The sequence below is a fragment of the Nannospalax galili genome, unplaced genomic scaffold (assembly GCF_000622305.1).
Source record: "Nannospalax galili isolate Female #2095 unplaced genomic scaffold, S.galili_v1.0 scaffold664, whole genome shotgun sequence".
In the NCBI taxonomy this organism is placed as follows: Eukaryota; Metazoa; Chordata; class Mammalia; order Rodentia; family Spalacidae; genus Nannospalax; species Nannospalax galili.
The window spans coordinates 1,213,136-1,227,147 of record NW_008354274.1 but is presented as its reverse complement, the minus strand read 5'-3'; the positions used below and the strand labels follow the sequence as shown (position 1 = coordinate 1,227,147).

The following is a 14,012-nucleotide window of genomic DNA, read 5'->3' as shown; positions in this document are numbered from 1 at the left end:
TATCTTTGTAGACATGGTATATGTGCGTGTGGTATATGCACGTGTGTGTGTGTGTGTGTGTGTGTATGTGTGTGTGTGTGCCCATGCTCACAGAGGCCAGAGGAGAATGTTGGGTGTCCTGCCTCTATCACTCTGCATCTTATTTCTTTGACACGGTTTTTTACTGAATCTGGAGCTAGTCTGACAGCCACAAGCCCCAGCCATCCTCCTCCTGCCTCTGCCCCTCATGGCTCTGGGCTTACCCGTTTAGCCACACCCGGCTTCTTAACCTGGGTGCGGAGACCCACACTCTAGTTTCATGCTTGCACAGCAAGCGCTCTTACCCACAGGGCCATCTATTTCTCCAGTCCCAAGTTTTTTTTTTTAATGGATAATCTCTCACTTAATTTCCTATCATCAAAAGATTTTAGAAATGTTTGAATCTTGGAATATTTTTAAATAGAATGCTATTTTCTATGGGACTGCCTCTCTTTTTGTCTTGTTAAATGAGGCCTCCAAATCTTAGGTGCATTGCTTTTTTTTTTCAAATCAGTAATAAATTTTTAATTAAGGTAATCAAGGAGTTCGAAAAAGATCTTCAACACTTGAAGATCCTAGCAAAGCGCAATTATTGGAAATAAGGCCCTGTAATCAAGAAGGTATTGAAATTTGTCCCCACAAAAGCCAACCAGGAAGTAAACAACTTAAATGGTATAAGAGAAAACCATGTGCAAGATTTAATTTTAAACTTCTAAGATTGGGAATATCTAGACTTGTGGGGAGGGGGAAATCTTCTGATACAGTTACTATTTAGAATTTGGTAAGTTGATACTCAGTCCCTACAATTTCCTACCATCTTTGATTACCAAAACACTCAAAAGCATCTTAAATACAGGAAGCTTATTTCACAAATTTTGACTCATAAAAATATTTGTCAACAGAAGTTAATCAGGAAAAGAAAAGGCAGAATCAGGAAAAGAAAAACATCTTGGAATAAAATATTTGCACATTTTAACAGTTTTGCAATGTTTAAAATTTGATGCTGACTTCCATTAATCACAATTGTTCTAAGTTTACCTGACACCTCACTATCTGTAGAGAAGTGTTTTGCAATTTAAAATATTATGATTGACTGAGAAGAATCAACTGACAGTATTAAGGCTTTCATATTCAATAATCATAACAAGCACTTTGACAAAGATTGTAGGCAATTTGATGAAAAATAACATAGAGCAATATTTTAAGACTTCATTTTCAGAAAAACACTAGTGGCATTGTATAAAACATAACTGTGCAAGCTGAGTCAGGTGGCTCAGGTCTCACATTCCAAGTACTTGGGAGGCTGAGGCAATAGGATCACAAGTTCAAGAGCAATCTGGACAATTTGATGAGATCGTCTCTCAAAATATAAAGTAAAAAGAGGACTGGGTGCATAGATCAGTGCCCTAGCACCTGCCTAGAATCCCCCAGTGAGGGGCTGGGGTGTGGCTCAGTGGTAGAGCACCTGCCTAGAATCCCCCAGTGAGGGGCTGGGGTGTGGGTCAGTGGTAGAGCACCTGCCTAGAATCCCCCAGTGAGGGGCTGGGATATGACTCAGAAGTAGAATGCCTGCCTGGCTGTCTAGCATGCACAGGTCTTGAGTTCAATGCTCTGTGATGTAGCACCCTCCCAAAAAGTAGGCATAACTAAAAAATTGAAACAAACACCTGAATACTCATCAACAAGGATTCCCCTGGGGTTATTATGTACTGACAAATAATGAATCTAATTTTTGTTTTGTTTTGTTTTGTGTGTTGTCTTGTGTTTTGTTTTGTTTTGTTTGTTTTGTTGTTTTGTTTTGTTGAGACAGAATCTCCCTGTAGCCCCAGCTGGCCTGGACCTTGCTATGTAGACCAGGCTGGCCTCAATCTCACAGAGATCCACCTGCCTCTGCCTCCCAGGAGCTGAGATTAAAGGTATGTGCCACCACACCATTTATAATTAACATAATTTTAGAAATATTTTATTTATTATTATTTATTCATTCATTCATTTTGGTCTCTTTGAGATAGGTTCTCCCTGTAGCCCCAGCTGGCCCAGAACACACTATGTAGACCAGGCTGGCCTTGAACTCACAGAGATCCACCTGCCTCTGCCTCCTGAGTGCTGGGATTAAAAGGCGTGTGCCACCATGCCTGGCTTTTTATTATTTTTAATTCATGGTTATGAGAGCATTGCCTCTGTGTGTATAAGTGCACCTCTGTCGTGGAATGCCCACAGAGGTCAGAAGAGGGCGTAAGATCCCATGGAACTGGAGTTATGGACAGTAGTTAGCTGCCATGTGGGTGCTGAGAATTGAACCTGGGTCCTCTGCAAAGAGCAGCCAATGCTCTTAACCACTGAGCCATCTCTCCAGCCTCATGAACATAATCTTAATAATACACAGAGATTTTTAAAATATATTTGTCATTTGAAAAGAACTCATCTTAGACCTATTAATATAAAAAAACCAGCTTTTCAACCAATAAATTAATCTTTCAAAAATTAGATTTTGACATCTCTTTGCAACCCCCAAAATTTCCTTGTTGGGTGGGCCCAACACCAAAATGTGAGTGTCCATTCTGTCCATAATCCTTGTTCTAGAAGAGATATAACCCAATACTACGAAACATTCTAAATTTAATACCAATCAGATTTTTGGATCTCAAAAAATCAATTTCCAAAGGCTGGAGAGATGACTTAATGGTTACAAGCACTGGCTGCCCTTCCAGAGGACAAAGGTTTGATTCCCAGCACCCACATGGTAGCTAAGAACCATCTGTTAACTCTGGTTCCAGGGAATCAGGCACCCTCTTCTGGCCACTGTGGGCTCTTCACAACATAGATGCAGTTGCAAACATGCAAGCAAAACATATAAAATTTAAAAAAAAATGTAATTTCCAGTGTTGTCCTGATTGCAGTTAAGCTGGTCAGTTACCAGAAAAACTAGCTCTTGTTAACTTTTTTTTTTTGGTCTTTTTGAGACAGGGTCTCCCTGTAGCCCCAGCTGTCCTGGAACTCACTATGTAGACCAGGCTGGCCTTGAACTCACCTGAGATCCACCTGCCTCTGCCTCCCGAGTGCTGGGATTAAAGAAGCGTGCCACTACGCCCGGCTTAACATTTTAAATTGCAATTAAGTTCACTAAAGAGGTTTTAATTTTGCTCCATGACTCTTCTAATTCATTTAACTCCTGCATACTCTCAAGAAGAAAACTGGGGATGGGGTAGACAGGGTACACACCTGTAACCCTAGAACTCACAAGTCAGAGACAGAGTTACTACTAGTTTGAGATCAGCCTAAGCTACAGAGTTTGAGACCAGCCTGCAGTAGCGAATGAGACCTTGTCTCAAAAACATAGAGGGGGCAGGAGGGAAGGAGAGAAGGAAGAAAGGAAGGGAGAGAGGGAAGGAGGGAGGGAGGGTTGGAGGGAAGGATGGAGGGAGGAGAAAGAAAGAAGAGGAGGAAGGGAGAGAGAAGGGGAAGAAAAAGGAGAGGGAGAGGGAGAGAGAGAAAGAGAGAGAGAGAGAGCGCCCATGATCAGTACACTATTTGTACCTCATATTAATTTGAAAATTAGTCATCCCAGAAATAATGACAGGGCCCTCTGCAGAGAAAGCACAAAACAGGGCTCTCCCTAAAAATAAGGCATAGACATGGAAAAGGGTTTGCTTGTGCTCAGAAGCCCACCAATTGCTCAAAGGCATCCACAAATCTAGAGTGGAAATTGATTTTCCCTTTTCTGTGTTTTGCAGCTCACGGATGTGCAGTCAGGAAGGACAGCTGGGTCAGCTGAGATGCCAGAGGGTAGGCTGGTAGTGAGACCTTTCCACAGCTGGTGGGGCTGTTGGCTCAGTGGGTTGCACAAGTCATTGGGTCATTGGGGTCTCAGTTTGGAAACTGATGATGGAAGATCATGATTCAGAAATGCAGAACTTCAGGGAGCAGAGCCCCAGGATCCTTGTGTACCACAAAGAAAGGGCATTGGAGTCAGGGGAAAGAAATCAAAAAAGAACCTGTTCTTGCTCCTCGTTATTCATAGAGGGATGGCAAGCCTGCAGGAGCATGCCAGAGATACTGGAAAGTTCCCAAAGAAGGCTTGCTGTGTGTTAGAGCCCCATCTTGGTGTTCCAGACATCAGCCTTGAGACAAGGCCAGCCTGTTTATCTGTAGGTGGCCCAAGAAGATGAGAAATGAGCCACACAGGAGTAACAACCAATGCAAGGTATTGCTAAGCTGTCAATTCCTGTGAGCCATGGTGCTCTACCACTGAGCCACATCCCCAACCCCTCCCTGGGGGATTCTAGGCAGGTGCTCTACCACTGAGCCATACCCCCGAACTCCTCACTTGGGGGATTCTAGGCAGGTGCTCTACCACTGAGTCACACTCCACCCCCTCCCTGGGGGATTCTAGGCAGGTGCTCTACCACTGAGCCACCCCCCAGCCCCTCACTGGGGGATTCTAGGCAGGTGCTCTACCACTGAGCCACCCCCCAGCCCCTCACTGGGGCAAAGACAGCAGGGACCCAAAGTAGAGAGCTGAGATGGGAAGCAGGGTCTAGGGGCATTGTTCAGTGGTAGAGCACTTGCATGAAGCTTGACTGTAACTCTCAAAGTCCCATCCCTGAGATGCACCTAGGCCAGCCACACCCCCGAATCCCAAACCTTCTGTACCCTCCCCAAACAAAGTCACCAGCTGAGACCAAGTGTTCAAATGGGGTCATTTCACACTCAAACCATTAACCAGGGGACAAGAGAGCCAGAGCTATTTCTTCCATGGAATTCCAGCCCAAGTTGATCAAGACAACTCTGCCCGCTGAGCAAAGACTAATTAGGCAAGTGACTTCTCTCTCTTAATCTCTCTCTATCTCTCTATCTCTCTCTCTCTCTCTCTCTCTCTCACACACACACACACACATACATACACACACATACACACACACACAAATATTTTACCCCAACATCCCTCCCTTCTGCAATCAGAAAGCTGTCTGTGTTTGCAATTGAATGCTTTGGGGTCTGTGCTCCTAAGGGTCCCACGTGGTCCCCCAGCATGTGACTGCATCCCACAGGCTCTGGGTGACAGTTTACTGTTATTTCCATCATTTTGTCATTATGAGCAAGGTTGTCCTCCAGGGAGGCTCTGGGAACATTTGCACTCAGTCTTTCCTGATATCCACACCTGTGTTGGAACTATGCTCTGATGGTGTGTGGGCACCATGCAGAATCCCGGATGTCACAAACAAGCTGACTGAGATCACAGTCTCCATCTTGGCAGTATACTCGGATTCCTGTCCCTGAGCCATAGTCTTTGCCAAAGCTTCCTGTCCTCAGCCTTTTTAAAATGCAGCCAAGCTGTCGCCTTAATTTGCATATGTATGATCATTACTGAGGCTGGTCATCTTTCACTGGGCTGACTGCCCTTAGATGCCTTTGAAAATCAGGCTTGGGTATGGCTCAGCTGTGGAGTTTGAACAATATTTATTTCTCAGGGCTCTGGAAGCTGGGGGTCTGAGATCAGGGTGTGATGTGCGTGAGCCCAGGATCCTGCAGAGGAGGATCTTGTCTTCCTGCTAAATCTTCACATGCAAGGGAGAGGGGAGGGAGGGAGAAAAAAAATGGGATAATGAGAGGAAAGGAGGGATAGAGAGGAAGTGGGAGAGAAAGAGAGAAGGGGAGAAAAGAAGGAAGGAATTGAGAGGGGGGAAGGAAAAGGAAGGGAGGGAAGAAAAGAGACAGGGAGGGAAGGAGGGAGGGATGGAGAAGATATGGGAGGGAAGGAGGCACAGAGATGAAGGAAAGGACAGAGGAGGAGAGGAAGGGAGGGAGGGAGGGAGGGAGAAAGGACATGAATAGAGGGAAGGAAGCAGGGAGGGAGGGAGGAAGGAACAGAGAAAATGGGGGTGAGGGAGGGAGCTGAGGAAGCAGAGAGGAAGCAAGACTGTCCTGTGTCTCCTTTGTTTCTGACACAGCCTTCACTGAACCCAGACTTCAGCAATCAGCTCTCCTCAGCCAGACACTTATCCTAGGGATTTTCTGTCTCTGCATGCCATGCAGTTAGAGGCCCCTGCTACGCCCACTCTGCTCTTATGTGGGTTCTGGGGATCAAGGCTCCAGTCCTCACATTTGTGTGACAAGTGTTTTATCCACAGAGCCATCACAAAGGAAGGTGGGGGTGGGGGGTGCTGTAGTCCTTTCTTATAAAGAACAATCCCATTTTAACCCCATGGGAGCCATCAAATGTTCCTAAATTCTAATGCAAAAATCTTATGGAGAGCATTTGCTTTGAGCTTCTATCAACTAAATCCATGACCCTGGGTTCACAGTTTAAAATGTTTCCTTATAACCTCCACATGTATGTATACACACCTCACACACATGCACTTCCACACACTGGAAAGACGGCTCATCAGTTAAGAGCACATACTGCTCTTTGAGAGATCCAAGTTCAACTCAAGAGAACTGGAGTTCAATTCCCAGCAACCATTTCCAGCAGTTTACAACTGCCTGTAACTCCAGCCCTAGGGGATCTGATGCTCTCTTCTGGCTTCTGTGAATACTGCACTCACAGGTGTGTATACTCACACATAGATACATGCATATACACATCATTAACAATAAAAATAAATCTTTTAAAAAATGTACAAAATACCATTTGAGGATTGACCCAGCCCTGCAGACACCATCTTTTGTAGACATGCAATGTATCATCAGTTCTTTTTCTTATTGAACTTATTTCAGTCGTTTCAATCAGCACTTGGGAGGCTGAGGCAGGGAGCTTGTGAGCTCAAGGCTAGCCTGGGACACAGACTGAGACCCTGTCACACACACAAACATAATATAAAGAAATCTTTAGAGTTACTGAGATATCTCAGCTGATAAAGTGTTTGTTCTGCAAATCATAGGACCTGAATTTGAGCCCTAGAACCTGAATAAGAAAAAAAAAAAACAAAAAAAAACAACCCTGGTTGTACATGTTTATAATCCTAGTTTGGAATAAGCTGACAGGCCTAGCCAAATTGAGCCCCAGGTTCAGTGGCAAACCCTGTCTCAAAGAGAGTAGATGGCTTTCCTGATGAATAACAGCTGAAGTTGGCCTCTAACCTCTGGAGGAGACATATTAGACCCTGAATGCAGAAGTGCCCACTGACCAGCATCCCAAAAGATTGTCACCCTCTGGCTTCCTCCCCTAATACGGCACCTCCGCCACCCATCTCCCTTCTTTACTCATAGGGCACTCCCTGAAGGAAGAAGAAAAATAAAAACCCAAGTCTGTAAGAGAGGCTCTCCTCTGGACCCCAAGTCACAAGATGATCTCTCAGGTTTATTGTCTGGCTGATAAACCTGCTTGCTCTGTTGAGGTGGGCTCTTCATCTCCATTTCCTCTTTTCCTTACAGCCTCCACATGCATGTATACATACCCTCCCACACATGCACTTACTACACACATGAATATGCACACAGACATATGCACATACACACAAAGATGGAATAAAATGAAATAAAAGAATACTCCATATCAACAGCCTCCTTTTCTCTACTTGCTACTTTGATTTTTTTATTCTTTTTCCCTCCAAATGTCCCTTTTTCTAATGGCCAGATAAAAAGTATTCAAGCACATTCATTTTTATTGCTCCAGAACCGCTATACTCATAGAACCTGCCTTCCTACTTATAAAATATATGTGATTTTTTTATTCCACCCATATTATTGTTATCCAAAAGTCAGCAAAAAGGATATCTTGGAGAGGAGATTCTTTAGGTGCAAATGGGAAGCATAAGAAATAAAATCTGATAGTTCCTTGTCAATACAAAAGCCCCTGAGTCAGCTTAGATCTAATACAGATGAACAGGAAACATCTGGCCCCTGGTGGGCAGATCGCTAAGCTGGCTAACCCCACCCAAACTTTGGTAGTCAAGCTAACCCCACACCCAAACCAAAAGCTTAGAATAGAAACACTTGAACAACCATGCTTGCCCAATGGCCTCAGATATGACAAGGTCATGTGCCTAAGAAGTTTTCAAATAAACAGAGTGAGCCAGGTATGGTGGTGCATACCTTTAGTCCCAGTACTCAGGAAGCAGAGGCAGGTGGATCTCTGTGAGTTCGAGGCCAACGTGGTCTACATAGTGAGTTTCAGGCCAGCCAGGGCTATATAGTGAGACCCTGTCTAAAACAAAGAAAGAAAGAAAGAAAGAAAGAAAGAAAGAAAGAAATCCTCCGGATTATACTAATGAGGAGAAGGAGGAAGGGGCCTGTGTTAGGGTTATAAAAACTCTTCTCAGGGCTGAAGCAATGACTCAGTGGTTAAGAGCACTGGCTGCTCCTACAGAGAACCAGCACCCACATGGTGGCTAACAGCCATGCATAACTCCAGTTCCAGGGGATCTGACACCCTCTTCTGGCCTCCATAGGCATTGCACACATGTGGTGCATTTACATACATGCAGAAAAATACTCATACACAAAAAATAAAAGTAAATAAATAATAAATTTTGAAAACATGCTCTCTGTGCTCAACCAGCACACCCACCATTCTTGGTACTTCGAGTCTCCAGTGCTTGTGATTATGAGTAGAGGTTCTCATTCCCTTCAGGGAACAAACTGGAACAGTCTAATCAGGTGTCCATTCAGCCACCAGATGTCAAGTGATCACACTCTGCAGCCACCCACTAGAACAAAACCAGTGTGTAAAGTTTCCAGACACAGAGGCTGCGGAGGTGGCTCAGTGGTTAAAGCACCAGGACTGGAGTTCAGATCCTCAGAACCCACTGAAAAGCTGGGCGGGTGTGACAGCCCACCTGTAATCCCAGAGCACTGGAGACAGATAAGGGATCCCTGGGTCAACCTGGCTAGCCTGAGTAGCCGTTGCTGAACTCTGGATTCAGCAAGAGACCCTGCCTTATAAAATAAAGTGGCAAGCTCTTGAGGAAGACATCTGGCATCAACTTAGAGGCTCCACACACATGTGCATCTCTACACAAGTGAACACATACACACACACACACACACACACACACACACACACACACACACACACACACAGTTTCCAGACACTTGATATCTAAGAGCAGGCATTTCATACCCAGACAAGGCACTGACTCTACCACATGACCCTTGCCCCTTCTATGTCTTTCCTGAGTGTGAGGTCATGGAGGATAGTGGTCCCCTCCTGTGGAGCCTCAGCATGCCTTCCTGTGGGGGTTCCCCACGCTACCACTGCACAGCAAACTACCTGATGCTTTAAGACTTGAAGGAACTAATTTAATCATGTTCACTTCTGTGAGGCAGGAATTCAGTCAGGGGTCCCCAGGAACAGAGTGGCTCAGCTCCTCCGCTGTGCTTAAGACCAGAAAAACTCAATATCTGCGCAGTGGAAAGTTGTAGAACTGCTTTTCAATGCAGTAATTGGTCAGTGCAACTAAGGACCTGAATTTTAAACTTTAATTTCAATTAGTTTAAACTTTAATGGCTAATGGCCACCATAGTGAATAGCATCGATCTAGTCAGGTATACCCCTGTGTCTGGCCATGGCCTGGATCCCAGCTGGGTTGGGACTCTGTGTGTGTGTGTGTGTGTGTGTGTGTGTGTGTGTACATGCATGTGGAGGCCAGATGATGACCTTAAGTATCATTCCTAAGGCACCATGCACCTTATTATTGAGACAAAGTTTCTTGCTGGCCAGCAATACCCTGCCTCTAACGTCCAGCACTAGGTTTATAAGTGCAGGCCAATATTCCCAACTTTTTAAATGCAGTTTTCAGATTCTGGGGCTCAAACTCAGGTCCTTATGCTTGCAAGGCAAACATTTTTTTTCCTGACTCAGTTATCTCCCCAGCTATGGAACTTTCTTAGTCAGCTTTCCATTGCTGTCACAAAATACCAGAGACAGATGAACTTGCACTGAGGGACATCTCAGGACACTAAGTTGACATGATAGGCCTTAATGCAAATGACAGAACTTATGAATTCCAGTAGAGGGGGCAATGAGAGGGGCGAATGGGGAGGGGAGTGTAAAGATGATTAAGACGTTCTGTATGAAATGCACAAAAATTCAATAAAAAATTTACAGCAGATTTAAAAAGTAAAGAGGAAAGGTTTATTCTGGCTCAGAGTTTCAGAGTTTTCAGCCCAGGCTCACTGGGTGCTGTTGCTGTTAGCCTGTGGCAGCATGGTACCTCAAGCAGGGGTCCGGTCCGTGCTGGAGCAGATTATCCACATGATGGGAACCAGGAATCAAAGAGAAAGTTGGAAAGGAATGACCAACACCTCCCCATGGGACCATGCTGGGACCACACCATTAATGTGGACTTTTAGGGGACACTAGATTCAAACTCAGTGCCACCATTGCTCAGCTGGCCTACTTCCAATTATCTGTCAGGGTCACATCCCTATGACAAGTCTGTCACTCAAACTCCCAAACAACTTTATACATGAAATCTTGGACAATGCATGTTCCAGTCTATATATCTATATGTATGTAATGTAAGCATACATTACATACTACGCACAACGGAATTAATAATCCCACCACTTTGGAGGTGGAGACAGGAGAATCAGGAGATCAAGGCCAGCCTGGGCTACACGAAACCCTGTTTCCAAAAAAAATTAAATACTGTTTTAAAAATACAAGATTTGCATGTTTGCGACCATCGCTGAAGCAGGCGCCAAAATGAAGTTCAATCTCTTTGTGACTTGTGACCAAAGACAGAACCGAAAGCAACATTTCAGTGCACCGTCTCACATTCGGAGGAGGATTATGTCCTCCCCGCTTTCCAAAGAGCTGACACAGAAGTACAATGTTCAGTCTATGCCCATCCGAAAGGATGACGGAAGTCCAGGTTGTACGAGGGCACTACAAAGGTCAGCAGATCGGCAAAGTGGTCCAGGTTTACAGGAAGAAGTGTGTCATCTACAGTGAGTGAGTGCAGCAGGAAAAGGCTAGTGGAGCAACCGTCCACACGGGTATTCACCCCAGCAAGGTGGCTATCGCCAGGTTAAAGCCGGACAGAGACAACACAAAGATCCTGGAGCAGAAAGGCAAATCTCATGGAGATTTCTTCTCCCATGGAGAAGATGCAGGGGTAGAATTTTACATAGAACTGTCACTAAAAACTACCGAAATGAAAAAAAAAAAAAAAAACTGCCAAGCATAGTGGTACACACCTTTACTACCAGTACTTGGAAAGCACAGGCAGGTGGATCTCTGTGAGACTGAGGCCAGCCTGGTCTACATAGTGAGTTCCAGGTCAGCGGAGGCTACAGGGAGACCTTGTCTCAACCCTCCCCAAATTAATAATAATAACCAAACTGCATACAATACATTAATGTTAATTATATTTTTATAATGCACATATTAATTGTATACCTTATTGCTATGTTAATTTTATAATGTGTGTTAATAGAAACATTTATTTTAAGGAATTGTTGTACTCAGTTGTAGGGGCTGGTAATTCCAGAATCTGTGTGTGTGTGTGTGTGTGTGTGTGTGTGTGTGTTGTATGTGCATGTGTGCATGCATATCCATATGAGAACAACCTCGACCACAATTTTCATCTTCATTTTTTTTTTTTTGGCCCTTTTGAGACAGGGTCTCCCTGTAGCCCCAGCTGTCCTTGAACTCACAGCCTGCCTCTGCCTCCCAAGTGCTGGGATTAAAGGCATGCACCACCATGCCCGGCCATCTTCATTTTTTTTGAGACAGGGTCTTATTATGTGGCCCTGGCTGGTCTGGAACTCACTATGTAGACCAGGCTGGTCTCATACTCAGAGATCCACCTGCCTCTGCCTCACCTACCTCTGCCTCCTGAGTGCTGGCATTAAAGGTGTGCACCAGCACACTTGGCTCACCTTGTTCTTTGAGATAGGTCTCTCTCTGGCCTGGAGCTCATCATGTAGGATAAACTGGCCGGCCAGCCAGCCTGTCTCAGTTTCCCCAGGCTGGAATTACATGTGTGCACCACCATGCTGGGCTTTCTGCATGAATGCTGGGGTTGAACCCACTTTACATAACACTTTCCCAACTGAGCCATCTCCCCAGGCCCACCAGAATCTGTTATATAAGCCAGGAGAGTGGGAATTCAGTCAGGATCAAGCTGTGGTCTTGAGCCTTAAGGTGGAATTTCTTCTAGAAACCTCTGTTTTTGTTCGGAAGCCCTGAAACTGATTGGGCAGAGCCAAGCAAATTACTGAGATTAATCTCTATTACTCAAAGTCAATTGATTGTAGCTGTGATACCAAGTCACAGCAACACTTAGAGAACTGTGGGATTAAATAACTGGGAACATTAACCCTGTCAGGTTGACATGCTAAATTACCTCTCCACACAATGCAAGGAAATTTCAAGGATAATACTGGCTAAACTTTGGCTGTGGAGATGGCCCAGCTGTTAAAGCACTTACCACCCAGGCATGAGGACAAGAGTACAGATCCCCAGCACTAATGTAAATGCTGGGTAGGCATGGCAGCCCACCTGTAATTCCAGCCTTGAAGGCAGAGACAGGGGATCCCCAGAGTAAGTTGGCTAGAGAGACCAGCCTCACCAGTGAGTTCTGGGTCTATTGAGAATCCCTGCCTCAATGAATAAGCTGAAAGAGCAATGGAAGACAATTCCCAACATCAACCTCAGGCCTCCACATGCACACGTACACATGAATATATACCCACACATGTGTGTACACATACATGCCAACATGCATACACACAAATGCATATCACACACATGAAAATGGAAAAAGAATAAAAGTGACTAAACTTGACTTCCCACACTGCTGCCTTTAAAATTCAAATCCAGTATATACAGAGAGAGAGAGAGAGACAAATGGCAGAGGGACAGAGTGAGAGGCAGGAAGACAAAGAGAGACAGAGAGACAGTCAGAAAGAGAGACAGAGACAGAGAGAGACAGAGAGACAGAAAGACAGAGAAAGAGAATCAGAGAGAGACAGAAAGACACACAGAGAGAGATAGCAATTGCATTATCTGTTCATAGTGATATTCTGGGGATTCCTGTTACTGTGCCAAAATGCTGTGACCAAACAATTTAACAAAGGAAAGGTTTCTCTTGCTCACCATTCTGGATGGGGAAGTCCTGGTGGCAGAAGCAGAAGGCAGCAGGTCGTCCTGTGGGGTCAGGAGCAGACGGAGACGCTCACGGGTGCTCAGCTGACTTTCTCCATCCTACGCAGCCCAGGAGCCCACCAGGGGTGCCTCCTACATTGATGGAGAGTCTTTGCATCTCAATAAACCTAGTCAAGAAACTCCCTCACAGGTGTGCCCAGGGCTTGTCTCCTAGGTGATTCTAGAGCCTGTCAAAAAATGTCAGCAAGTAATATTGACAAGCAATATTAGCTATCACACTGGGCAGGGTAGATGAGTCAGCAAGTGGTCAATGACGGGAACGATCACAGTGTCAAGTCAGTTTTTCGTCACTGTTACAAACAAAATGAACCCTGGGGTCCTCAGACTCTGCGTTCAGCCACTCCAGATAAGCCCACAGCCACATGCCAGCAGTCCTTAACCACGTCAGGAAGGAACATGTTCCCCTCCCATGACAGCTAGAACACAGCCTTGACTGGCCCCTTCCATAGCTCACATTCCTTGGAACATTCCAGAAGGCCTCCCTCTTGGATGCACTACCCCTCTGGTGCTACAACCCAGGCTTAACTAAAAACTCCTCTGAGTATCTTAGTGATTACCTGTGGTCTTTCTCACAGGTAGAGTGGGTTGGGCTGGTAACAGAAAGGGCAGAACCAGGCAAGGCCCTGCAGCAGCCCTAGAGCGGAACATAAAGTGTTCCAGAAGGCACAGGAAGGCCCCAAAGAGCCAAGACTGAGGATGAGCTGCCCAATCACTGGAAGAGTTCTAGAATAAGATTTGAGTCAGGCAGCCACCAAGGGTGGCTAACGGAGTGACTAACAGAGCTGCTAGGCTGTTTGCATGCAAAGCCCAGAGCTGTAAGCCTCTAGCTTTCAAAGCTCAGAGGCTATAAGCACCCAGCTTTCAAAGTCCAGAGCTG

At 45.2% G+C, this 14,012-nt stretch overlaps 1 pseudogene; it reads left to right on the top strand.

The window, feature by feature from the left end:
* The first annotated feature begins 10,669 nt into the window (after positions 1–10,669).
* On the top strand, positions 10,670–13,773 carry LOC108491703 (annotated as a pseudogene).
* The last annotated feature ends 239 nt before the right edge of the window (positions 13,774–14,012 follow it).